Genomic DNA, 9,871 nt, shown 5'->3' with positions numbered 1-9,871 from the left:
TGTTTTTTCAAGAAATTTATTTAGTGAAGAAGTGAACAATTTTCAAATTCCTGAACATTTTACTAAAACTCGAAGAATATTTGAAAATCCTATACATTTGCTTTAAAAGGAACATTTTTTGAAATCCTGAACATTTCATTTTTTTTTGGAAATTTAGATTCTATGAGAAAATAAATAAAAATAGAACACGTAAAAACTAAAAAATTAAATTCTATACAAGAAACGAAAAACCAGTTCAGGAAAGCTTTGCATACAATTAAAAATGGCTCGTGAGTTCGCTCATTGTCTTTGTGTTTCCTCTCCTAATTGATGCAGTTTGCCTCATATAGGAAATTTCGTAAGAGCGAGGATACAGTGAAAAATGTGGGCTTCATAAGAGATTCATCCCAAATAAGTGGAGGAAGTTGTGAATATATATATTTTTAAATGAAAAGAGAATAAATAAAGTGTTCGCTTTAAATTACAAGAAATTCATCGATGCATATGTAATATCAAAATCCTGAAAAATAAGTTCAAAGTATCAAATAAAAAGTAATTCCTATGGTCACCATCACGGCACCAACTGTTCGACGGACCTCACGCGCGAATAGCAAAAAGTTTAGTGCCAATAAGTGGCCCAACCCGCGAAGCTTTTTCCCCAAAATCGCAAGAACATCGCCGCCCATGCTCCGTTCATCCTCGCGCACCAAATCCCTAGCTTCTTTCGTTCCCCACGCCCCCACCGCCGCGCCATGCCGCCCGGGGCTACCGGTGGTCGATTCCCACGCCTTCCCGCACGAAGCCCCATGTCGTGCCGCCGACGCCCCATGCTGCCCTGCCTCTACAGCATCACCCAACACCGTACTATCCCTACAGCGCCGCCCAACGCTGTCCTACCTCTCCACCGCCGGCTCCACGCCCTCGTGCTCTCTCTCCTAGTGGTCGCCTCCATGAGTGAAGCTGCCGCCAGCCTCCCTGGCCTGACTTCTCGCATCTCTACCATCCACCTCCCAAAGACACTCCCAGCGGCGACGTCGATTTGGATCGAGGTAGCGTGCGGGTGGTCAAGGGCATCCCTCTTTGTCTTTGGTTGGGCACGGGGACCGACGCGGCTGAGGTACACCCCTCCCTCCATATATTTGTCTATCTTTGCCCTTGTTATTATGCTTACATTCTGTCTAAATTGAGCGATGAACACCAGGTGGTTTGATATTAAGCCCCACCCAATCTCTGGTGTTCCGATACCGATAAAGCTTTTTTTGTTTCACAAGACTTGGATAAAAATCTTAAGGTAGAGTTTCATTTATTTTCTTTGTGTGCTGCAATCAGATAGTCCTTTGGGTACTTGCAGGTGTTAACTCAACTGGCTGCCACCTTCACCCTAAGCGAGGTGCACGCTAGCAAACCAACTGAATCTTCTTCACAAGGAGAAAATGCCGGATGTTTATCATTGCTTTACACTTTTAGTTCTTGGCCGGCACACTGGTGATGCGGGTCTCACCAGGAAGCTAGCATCGGCGACCTTCATCGAGGCCAAGAACTCATGGAGCTTCAGATCTCCACCAAACATATCTATATTGAAATATGGTGAGTCCAAACTCAGAAGTCGTTGTTTGGCTTTTCCATCTCGTGTTGACATAACTGCAGGACTTCGATCTTTGTTCTCTTCCGATGTTAGTGGTGTTGGGCTTGTCCTTGCACATGAACTTGTTATTGTCCACAGTATTTAAAGAAAAGCATGGTTCATCCTTCTAGTTTATGGTATTTCTGCTTTTCATTGCATTTTCAAAGGTTCATTTGTGTATTTGTGCTGCTCTAACAGGAGATATTATCATGACGCGAAGCACTGTTGGTTCGATGGGAATTTTCAGGATGTGTCAGAAGTAGTGGTTGTAATTGCAGCAATCGAATAAATTACGTGGAGTGGACAATTATGAGGCTGATGAAGCTAATATCCCTTAAAATGTGGAAACTATTCATGCATACGAAGTAGATTTGATAGGCAATATGATGTATCTGTTGTACTTTGTTTGATATGATTAGTAGGATTGAAAACTTATCTATGTAAATCTGTGTTCAAATCAAATTATATCGTCAATAATACACTTATGTTGTTTTGACTGTAGAATCAATCTTATTTTGATGTGTAATGTGTCTATGTATGTGGATATAATCTTCGGAATATCCTTATGAATTGCAAGACCTTATCTGAGACGTGCATCTTCCTCATTTCCTTACTTGGGAAAATTTTAACCACGATCCACTTATATTTAGCAAATGCAAAATGATGGTTGTTTATGTTACTAAATGTGTTGATAGAGGTTAAACAATATGTTACGAATTATGTTACGGCGTCTAGAAAAGGTGTTACTTCCCGATGTTACTATATCTATGAAAATGTGTTACTACTGTGTTGCTATATGTATTAAAGTGTGTTACTAGCGGATTTAGTAACACATATGGTACATGTTACTACAAAATAGTTGTGACGTAAATTCGGACATATTGGAACAAATATCATGTGTGACAATGGATACATCTTAGTAACACGGCCTAACTGAACACATCTCAAAATGTGTTACCGTATAGCACAGTAACACAATTTTGGACATGCAGTAACACAAGTGCGTGTTACTAAAGCTCCGTCCTCCTGTAGTGGTTGCTACTACTTGGCTATGCTTAATGCTTGTCACTAGGGCCCGAGTGCCATGATTTCAGATCTGAACCTATTATGTTGTTGCCAATATATGTGTGTTTTAGATCCTATCTTGCAAGTTGTAGTCACCTACTATGTGTTATGACCCAGCAACCCCGGAGTGACAATAGCCGGAACCACTCCTGAAGATGACCATAGTATAAGGAGTTCATATATTCACTGCGTGTTAATGCGTTGGTCCGGTTCTTTATTAAAAGGAGAACCTTAATATCCCGTAGTTTCCATTAGGACCCCGCTGCCCCGGGAGGGATGGACAATAGATGTCATGCAAGTTCTTTTCCCTAAGCACGTATGACTACATACGGAATACATGCCTACATTAGATTGACGAACGGGAGCTAGTCACACATCTCTCCATGTTATAGCTGTTACATGATGAATCATATCCGTCATACTCATCCATCACTGATCCACTACCTACGAGTCTTTTACTACTGGTCCTAGCTACGTTACTTTGTCTAGGCTTGTCCCTTGCTACAAAAGGGATTGGGCCACTTTGTTGCTAATGTTGCTACTCCTGTCACTTTGCTACTACTGTTGCTACTCATGTTACTTTGCTTCTACTACTACTGCTGTTCCTTTCTACTTCGCTGTTACTTGTTGCAAGATCTTTTCTGACACTTTTGTCGGGGAAGAATAGTTACTCGCCCACGTGCAACCTACTGGCGCCATTGATACAACAGTTAGGAATAGTCTGCCTTGTCAACAGATCGTTTCTGGCATCTTTGTTATCATACTACTTTGCTATTGATACTTTGCTTGCAGACACTAATCTTTCAGGTGTGGTTGAATCTGACACACTCAGCTGCTAATACTTGAGAATATTCTTTCGCTTACCTTGCGCGAACCAAAAAATTTGGGTTGAATACTCTACCCTCGAAAACTGTTGCGATCCCCTACACTCGTGGGTTATCAAGGCTTTTTCTGGCGCCGTTGCCGGGGAAGCACAGTTATATTCTCTGAGTCACTTGGGATTTATGTCTACTGATCACTATGAGGAATACGAAAGATCCAAGAACTAAAGTCTTGCCTTCCACTACGAGGAGAGGTAAGGAACTGTCATCTAGCTCTGCACTTGATTCACCTTCAGTTTTGAGTAAGTTTGCGACTTCGCCTCGTGCTAGAAATCTTGATATGTCGCATGTGCTTGATGATGCTACTTCTGCTGCCCATGATGCTTAGGATGATGCTATCCTTGATACTATGCCTGATGATCATATGCTTGATACTACTTTGCCACTTGGTGCCCTTGATGCACAAATTGCTAGAGTTGCTGCTAGATGTGATGATAGTTCTGAAACTGCTGATACTATTAAAGTAGAACCTACTACTATGCCTGAATTGCCTGTTGTGCCTGATACGCGCTATGTTATGGAGGGAGAGATAGCTGAGGATTTTCTTGTGTGTAAGGATAGCTATGACGTTGAGAAATTACTACGCAAGTGGAAAGAAAAATCTCGGAACGCCAGGATGAAATACGACCCGAAATTTGCCACTTCGCCTATCTTTGTGACCGATAAGGATTATGAATTCTCTGTCGACCCTGAGTTAATCACTCTGGTCGAATCTGATCCTTTTCACGGTTATGAGTCTGAAACGGTTGTAGCTCATCTTACCAAATTGCACGATATAGCCACCCTATTCACTAGTGAGGAAAAGATCTGCCACTACTATATCCTCAAGCTGTTTCCTTTCTCGCTAAAGGATGATGCTAAGACTTGGTTCACTTCTCTTGCTCCTGGTTGTGTGCGTAGCCCCTAGGATATGGTCTACTACTTCTGTGAAAAATATTTCCCTGCCCATAAGAAGCAAGCTGTCTTGGAGGAAATATATAGCTTTGCTCAAGTTGAACAAGAGAGTCTCCCACAAGCTTGGGGGAGGTTCATCCAGCTACTGAATGCTTTGCCTCATCACCCTCTTGAGAAGAATGAAATACTGGATATCTTCTATAATGGACTCACCGATGCTTCCAAGGACCACATGGATAGTTGTGCCGGTAGTGTTTTTAGAGAACGAACCGTAGAACAAGCGGAGATTCTGTTGAATAACACCTTGTGCAATGAGAATGCTTGGACTATTCCCGAACCACCTCCTAAGCCAACTCCGAAGAAAAGAGGTATTCTATTCCTCAGTTCTGAAGATATGCAAGAAGCCAAGAAATCTATAAGAGAGAAAGGCATCAAATCTGAAGATGTCAAAAATCTACCACCTATCGAAGAGATCCATGGTCTCGATAACCCTATACAGGTAGTAGAAGTAAATTCTCTGCGTGGGTTTGATGAGAGTGATATTCCTTTTGATAAACGTGCTAGCTTATGCATGGATGAATTTGATAACTTTGTTGCCAAACAACAAAGTTTCAATCATTATGTTAGCAGACAATTGGAACAAAATGCTCGTATGCTTAGTCATTTAAGTGCTTGTGTGGACAGAAATGTCAATGAGCTTAAGCTTCTGAGTAAACATGCCTCTATGGTTACTACTTAGGTAGAAGAAGTACTTAAAGCTCAAAATGACTTGCTGAATGAGTTGAATGACAATTCCGTTAGAGTCGTCACTAGAGGCGGTAGAATGACCAGGAAACTCTGTATCCTAAGGGTCATCCTAAGACAATTGAACAAGATTCTCAAGGAGTTAGCACTGATGCAACTAGTCATCCTAGAAAGAAGAAGAAAGATGATAGGAACCTGCACGCTAGCAACCCTGTTCCTGCTACACCCGAGAGTCCAAACGATGCCTCTGTCTCTGATGCTGAAACACAATCTAGTGATGAACATGAGCCTAATGATAATATCAATAGTGATGTTCATGTAGATGCTCAACCTAGCAATGAAAAGGATATGGAGATTGAACCTGATCTTGATAACCCACAGCCTAAGAATAGAAGATACGATAAGAATGACCTTGCTGCTAGGAAGCACGGTAAAGAAAGGGAACCCTGGGTTCAGAAACCTATGCCCTTTCCTCCCAAACCATCCAAGAAAAAGGATGATGAGGATTTTGAGCGCTTCGTTGAAATGATCAGACCTGTCTTTCTGCAGATGCATTTGACGGATATGCTCAAGATGTCTCCATATGCTAAGTACATGCAAGATATTGTGACTAATAAGAGGAGGATACCTGATCTTGAGATCTCCGCCATGATTGCCAATTACACTTTCAAGGGTGGAACTCCGAAGAAATTTGGTGATCCCGGTGTGCCCACTATACCTTGCTCCATTAAAGGCAACTATGTTAGAACTGCGTTATGCGACCTTGGAGCCGGTGTTAGTTTTATGCCTCTCTCTCTTTATCGTAGACTTGAACTGGATAAGTTGACACCCACTGAAATCTCTCTGCAAATGGCCGACAGATCACGTGCTTTCCCTATCGGCATTTGCGAGGATGTGTCTGTTGTGGTTGCTAACACCACCATCTTAACAGACTTTGTTATCTTGGATATATCCTAAGGACGATGCCATGGCGGTCGTCCTCGGAAGACCCTTTTTAAAAACCGCAGGGGTTGTTATAGACTGCAACAAAGGCAATGTCACTTTCCATGTCAACGGTAATGAGCACATGGTGCATTTTCCGAAGAAACAATATCGAGTACATTGCATCAATGCTATCGGAAAGACTTCATCGATTCTTATTGGGAGCTTTGAATGCCCTATTCCTCGTGTCAAGATGAAGTATGATTTGCTTGTTGGGGAAATACATATTCCCATTGAGGTAACCTAGTGACTATTCTAAAATTCTCCATTGTCCTTTGCGATTCGAGATGTTTTGTCGAGGGGATTTGATCAACCCCATTGACGAATTTCTTTCGATGACCATGAGATGGATGAATCGAGGAGTCACAAACCTCTGTTCCAAGCTTTCACTTTAGGTTGCTTAGAATAAAAATGATAGGTTTAGTTTAGTTTTCCCTGTTTTCTGTTTTAGCGTCCGGTAGAAAAGTACCTCGAAAATAAAAGTTCTCCGAACGTTGTGAAAATCAAGTATGATTTTTTCTAGATTTTTTGAAAAATACTGGGACAAAGAGTCTGTCTGGGGGCCACACCAGTGGGCCACAAGCCCTAGGGGCGCGGGCACCCCCTGGCCGCGTGACCCAGGCTTGTGTGGCCCATAAGCACCCCCTCCACTCATTCTTGCTCTCATCCGCTTCTCCTACCTCCAGAAAAAATCGTTTCGCAGCTCAAACCCATGTTCTTGCTTCTCTTGCTGGGATTTTCGATCTCTTTGCTCAAATCACCATTCTCCGAACTGTTTTGGGGAAATTACTCCTTGGTAAGTGACTCCTCCATTGGTCCAGTTAGTTTTTGCTCTAGTGCCTTATACTCCGCGTATTTTGGCTGCCTTGGTGACCATGTTCTTGAGCTTTGCATGCTAATTCTAGCTGGTCCCAAGTAGTTTTGATGCGTAATATGGCCTCTAGGAACTTGTGGGAGTAGTTGCTATGAGTTTAGTTGAGCCTTGTTCATTTTTCCTTTGGGTCACCGAAAATTACAGAAAAGGAAGATGTTCACGAGAAACTTTCATGTTGTTTCCTCAAGCAAGAGAGGTCCTCGTCTTGCGATTCGGGAGTCTGATCCTTACCAACCTAGGGACGCGTAGGTACAACCATGTGAATGGCCTTCTGATGAATTTATGATTGAGGCAGGTTTCAAAGATGAGTTTGATGCACTTGTTCACAACGTCGGACTCGAAGAATTCATCTCCGATAAATGTGAACAATATGTTGCTCTCACTGCCTCTTTTGTTCGTAGATTCAAATTTTCAGCTGGCCGTGAGCCATCGGTGCTATTTGATCTCTATGATAAATCTTATACCATGGATTTAGAGGATATCAATAGAATTTGCAAAATACCTACTTGGGGTAGCCTCAATGATCCTCCTAAATCTTCGGTTAGAGATTTTTGCTCTGGTATTACAGTTGGAGAAACTAGAGACATTACGCAAGCTACATTTTCCTGCCTTGCATTACTTGCCCTCTTCATAGGCACATGCATTGATGGAAAGATTGAGCATTATCACCTCTGCGCACCCGACCTTAGTATCCTTAAGAGCGCAGTGACAGGTGACAAAAGCTTCAACATGGGAGCTATTATAGCAAGGAGGCTGAATAAGAATGCAATTGAAGGGGATTTCTTTGGTGGGATCTATGCCACTCGCATAGCAAATTTTCTTGGAGTACCCATCCGCGAAGGAGATCCCCTACTCCATACAACTTTCCTTGATCTCGTCGCTTTGACACGCTACCAGTTCCTTGAGAGGGATTATGAATCCCTCCTATACCGATTGATATTTAACCGGCAGCGTGTTTTCCATATTACCCTTCCTGCTCCTGCTTTCTTTGACTTTCACGTAAAACAGAGATATTACATAACCAGAGGAGAGGCAGAGGAGTATGAGAGGGAGGCAAAGGCTGCTCGTCTTCGTGAGGCAGCTATTCAGGCAGTGGTTGCAGTGCTCCCGTATAACCCCGATTATGATTTTTGGTTTCGCCAAGACCATCCTTGGGAGTAGACCAAGTTAGGCCAAAAGCCTAAGCTTGGGGGAGTACGTGTTCTCACCGACTTTGCATTCTTGCTTATGTTTTCACCTTGGTAGCCGGTGTTCACACTTTGCCACTGTATCATCCATGCTAGTTTATTTATTTTTCTCGTTTTCTTTTCGTGTGTTTGTCTAGTTTGAGAAAAACCAAAAAGATTTCTTTTTCTTCTTTTGCTTGTTGGGAGTTTTCCCGTGTAGATAGTTTTCTTTTTTCTTTGCGTCAAGGTAGAAGATATTGGTTACAATGTTTAGTGGCTCTTGCATGCATACCTGTTTAGCTTTCAAAGAGCCATATCACTTTCTCTTCTCCTTTGTGTTTGCGTCCAGATTCCAGCGTAGTCCAATGCACAAGCACTCTTATTATTGTTCACATCGTTCGGTCGTGCAAGTGAAAGGCAATAATGATGATATATGATGAAGTGACTGGGCCTGGAAAAGCTGGTATGAACTCGATCTATTTTGTTTTTGTAAATATGACTAGCTCACTGTTCCTAGTTCATCTTTGTTGTGAGAGAAACATGTTTGAAATGACAACTTAGAGATCATAGTTGCTTATGCCATGCTTATTTAGCTAGGAGCTTATAATGGTTTGTCTTGGTTGCCAACATGAATGTTGAGATGACTAAGATGTAGTATGATAGGATGGTATCCTCCTTTGAATTATTCAAGTGGCTTGACTTGGCGCATGTTCACGCATGTAGTTGAAACAAAATCAACATAGCCTCTACGATGTTCATGTTCATGGTGATTTATGTCCTACTCATGCTTGCACTCAATGTTAGTTAATCTCAATGCATTTTGATGACTGTTGTCGCTCTCCAGTTGGTCGCTTCCCAGTCTTTTGCTAGCCTTCACTTGTACTAAGTGGGAATACTGCTTGTGCATCCACCTTCATAAACCCAAAGTTGTTCCATATGAGTCCACCATACCTACCTATGTGTGGTATCTACCTACCATTCCAAGTAAATTTGCATGTGCCACTCTCTAAATCTTCAAGAAATAATCTGTTTTGCATGTCCGAACCGCTCATGTGGTGACAGGGGGCTATTTGTATCTTCCATGCTAGGCGTGTTATCCTCAATATGTGTTCATTCACTATCATTCACGAGAAAGGGGCCGGTCATTGGAATTCCTAGTTCCATGCTCAAATCGAAAAGATAATTGCAAACAAAACTCCCCCAGGATTGATGTTGGTATGGACGGTACCCGAGAATTTGGCTAGCCGTGGAGTGTGATTGATTGGTGGTGTGGGAGTCAAAACTTTACTTTTCTATTTGGGAACCGCCTATAGCATGTGTAGCGTGGAAGATGTTGAGAACTCTTAGTCATTGCATTGACAATGAAAGCATGCCACCCAAAATTATTATCTCTGTTTTAAAAGCTTGAGCTCTGGCACCTCTGCAAATCAATGCTTCCCTCTGCGAAGGGCGTGTCTATTTATGTTCCTGTTGAGTCATCCTCCTCTTACAAAAGCACCAATTAGAAAGCACCTCTGTCATTTTTATGCTTTGCTTTTAACTGTGTTGAGTATGACTATGACTAGATCTTCATTGCCTTGAATTACAATGTTTAGTCAACCCTTGGTCTTTGAAGGTGCTCTGCATTTATGTTTTGCGGTCTCAGAAAGAGCTAGCGAGATAC

The 9,871-nt window shown here is 42.2% G+C and overlaps 1 pseudogene; it reads left to right on the top strand.

Moving 5' to 3' along the window:
• The first annotated feature begins 663 nt into the window (after positions 1–663).
• On the top strand, positions 664–1,189 carry LOC123409731 (annotated as a pseudogene).
• The last annotated feature ends 8,682 nt before the right edge of the window (positions 1,190–9,871 follow it).

The sequence above is a fragment of the Hordeum vulgare genome, chromosome 1H, assembly GCF_904849725.1.
Source record: "Hordeum vulgare subsp. vulgare chromosome 1H, MorexV3_pseudomolecules_assembly, whole genome shotgun sequence".
NCBI classification, from domain to species: Eukaryota; Viridiplantae; Streptophyta; class Magnoliopsida; order Poales; family Poaceae; genus Hordeum; species Hordeum vulgare.
Note: the sequence above shows the minus strand (reverse complement) of the source record. Positions and strands in the feature narration are given on the sequence as shown.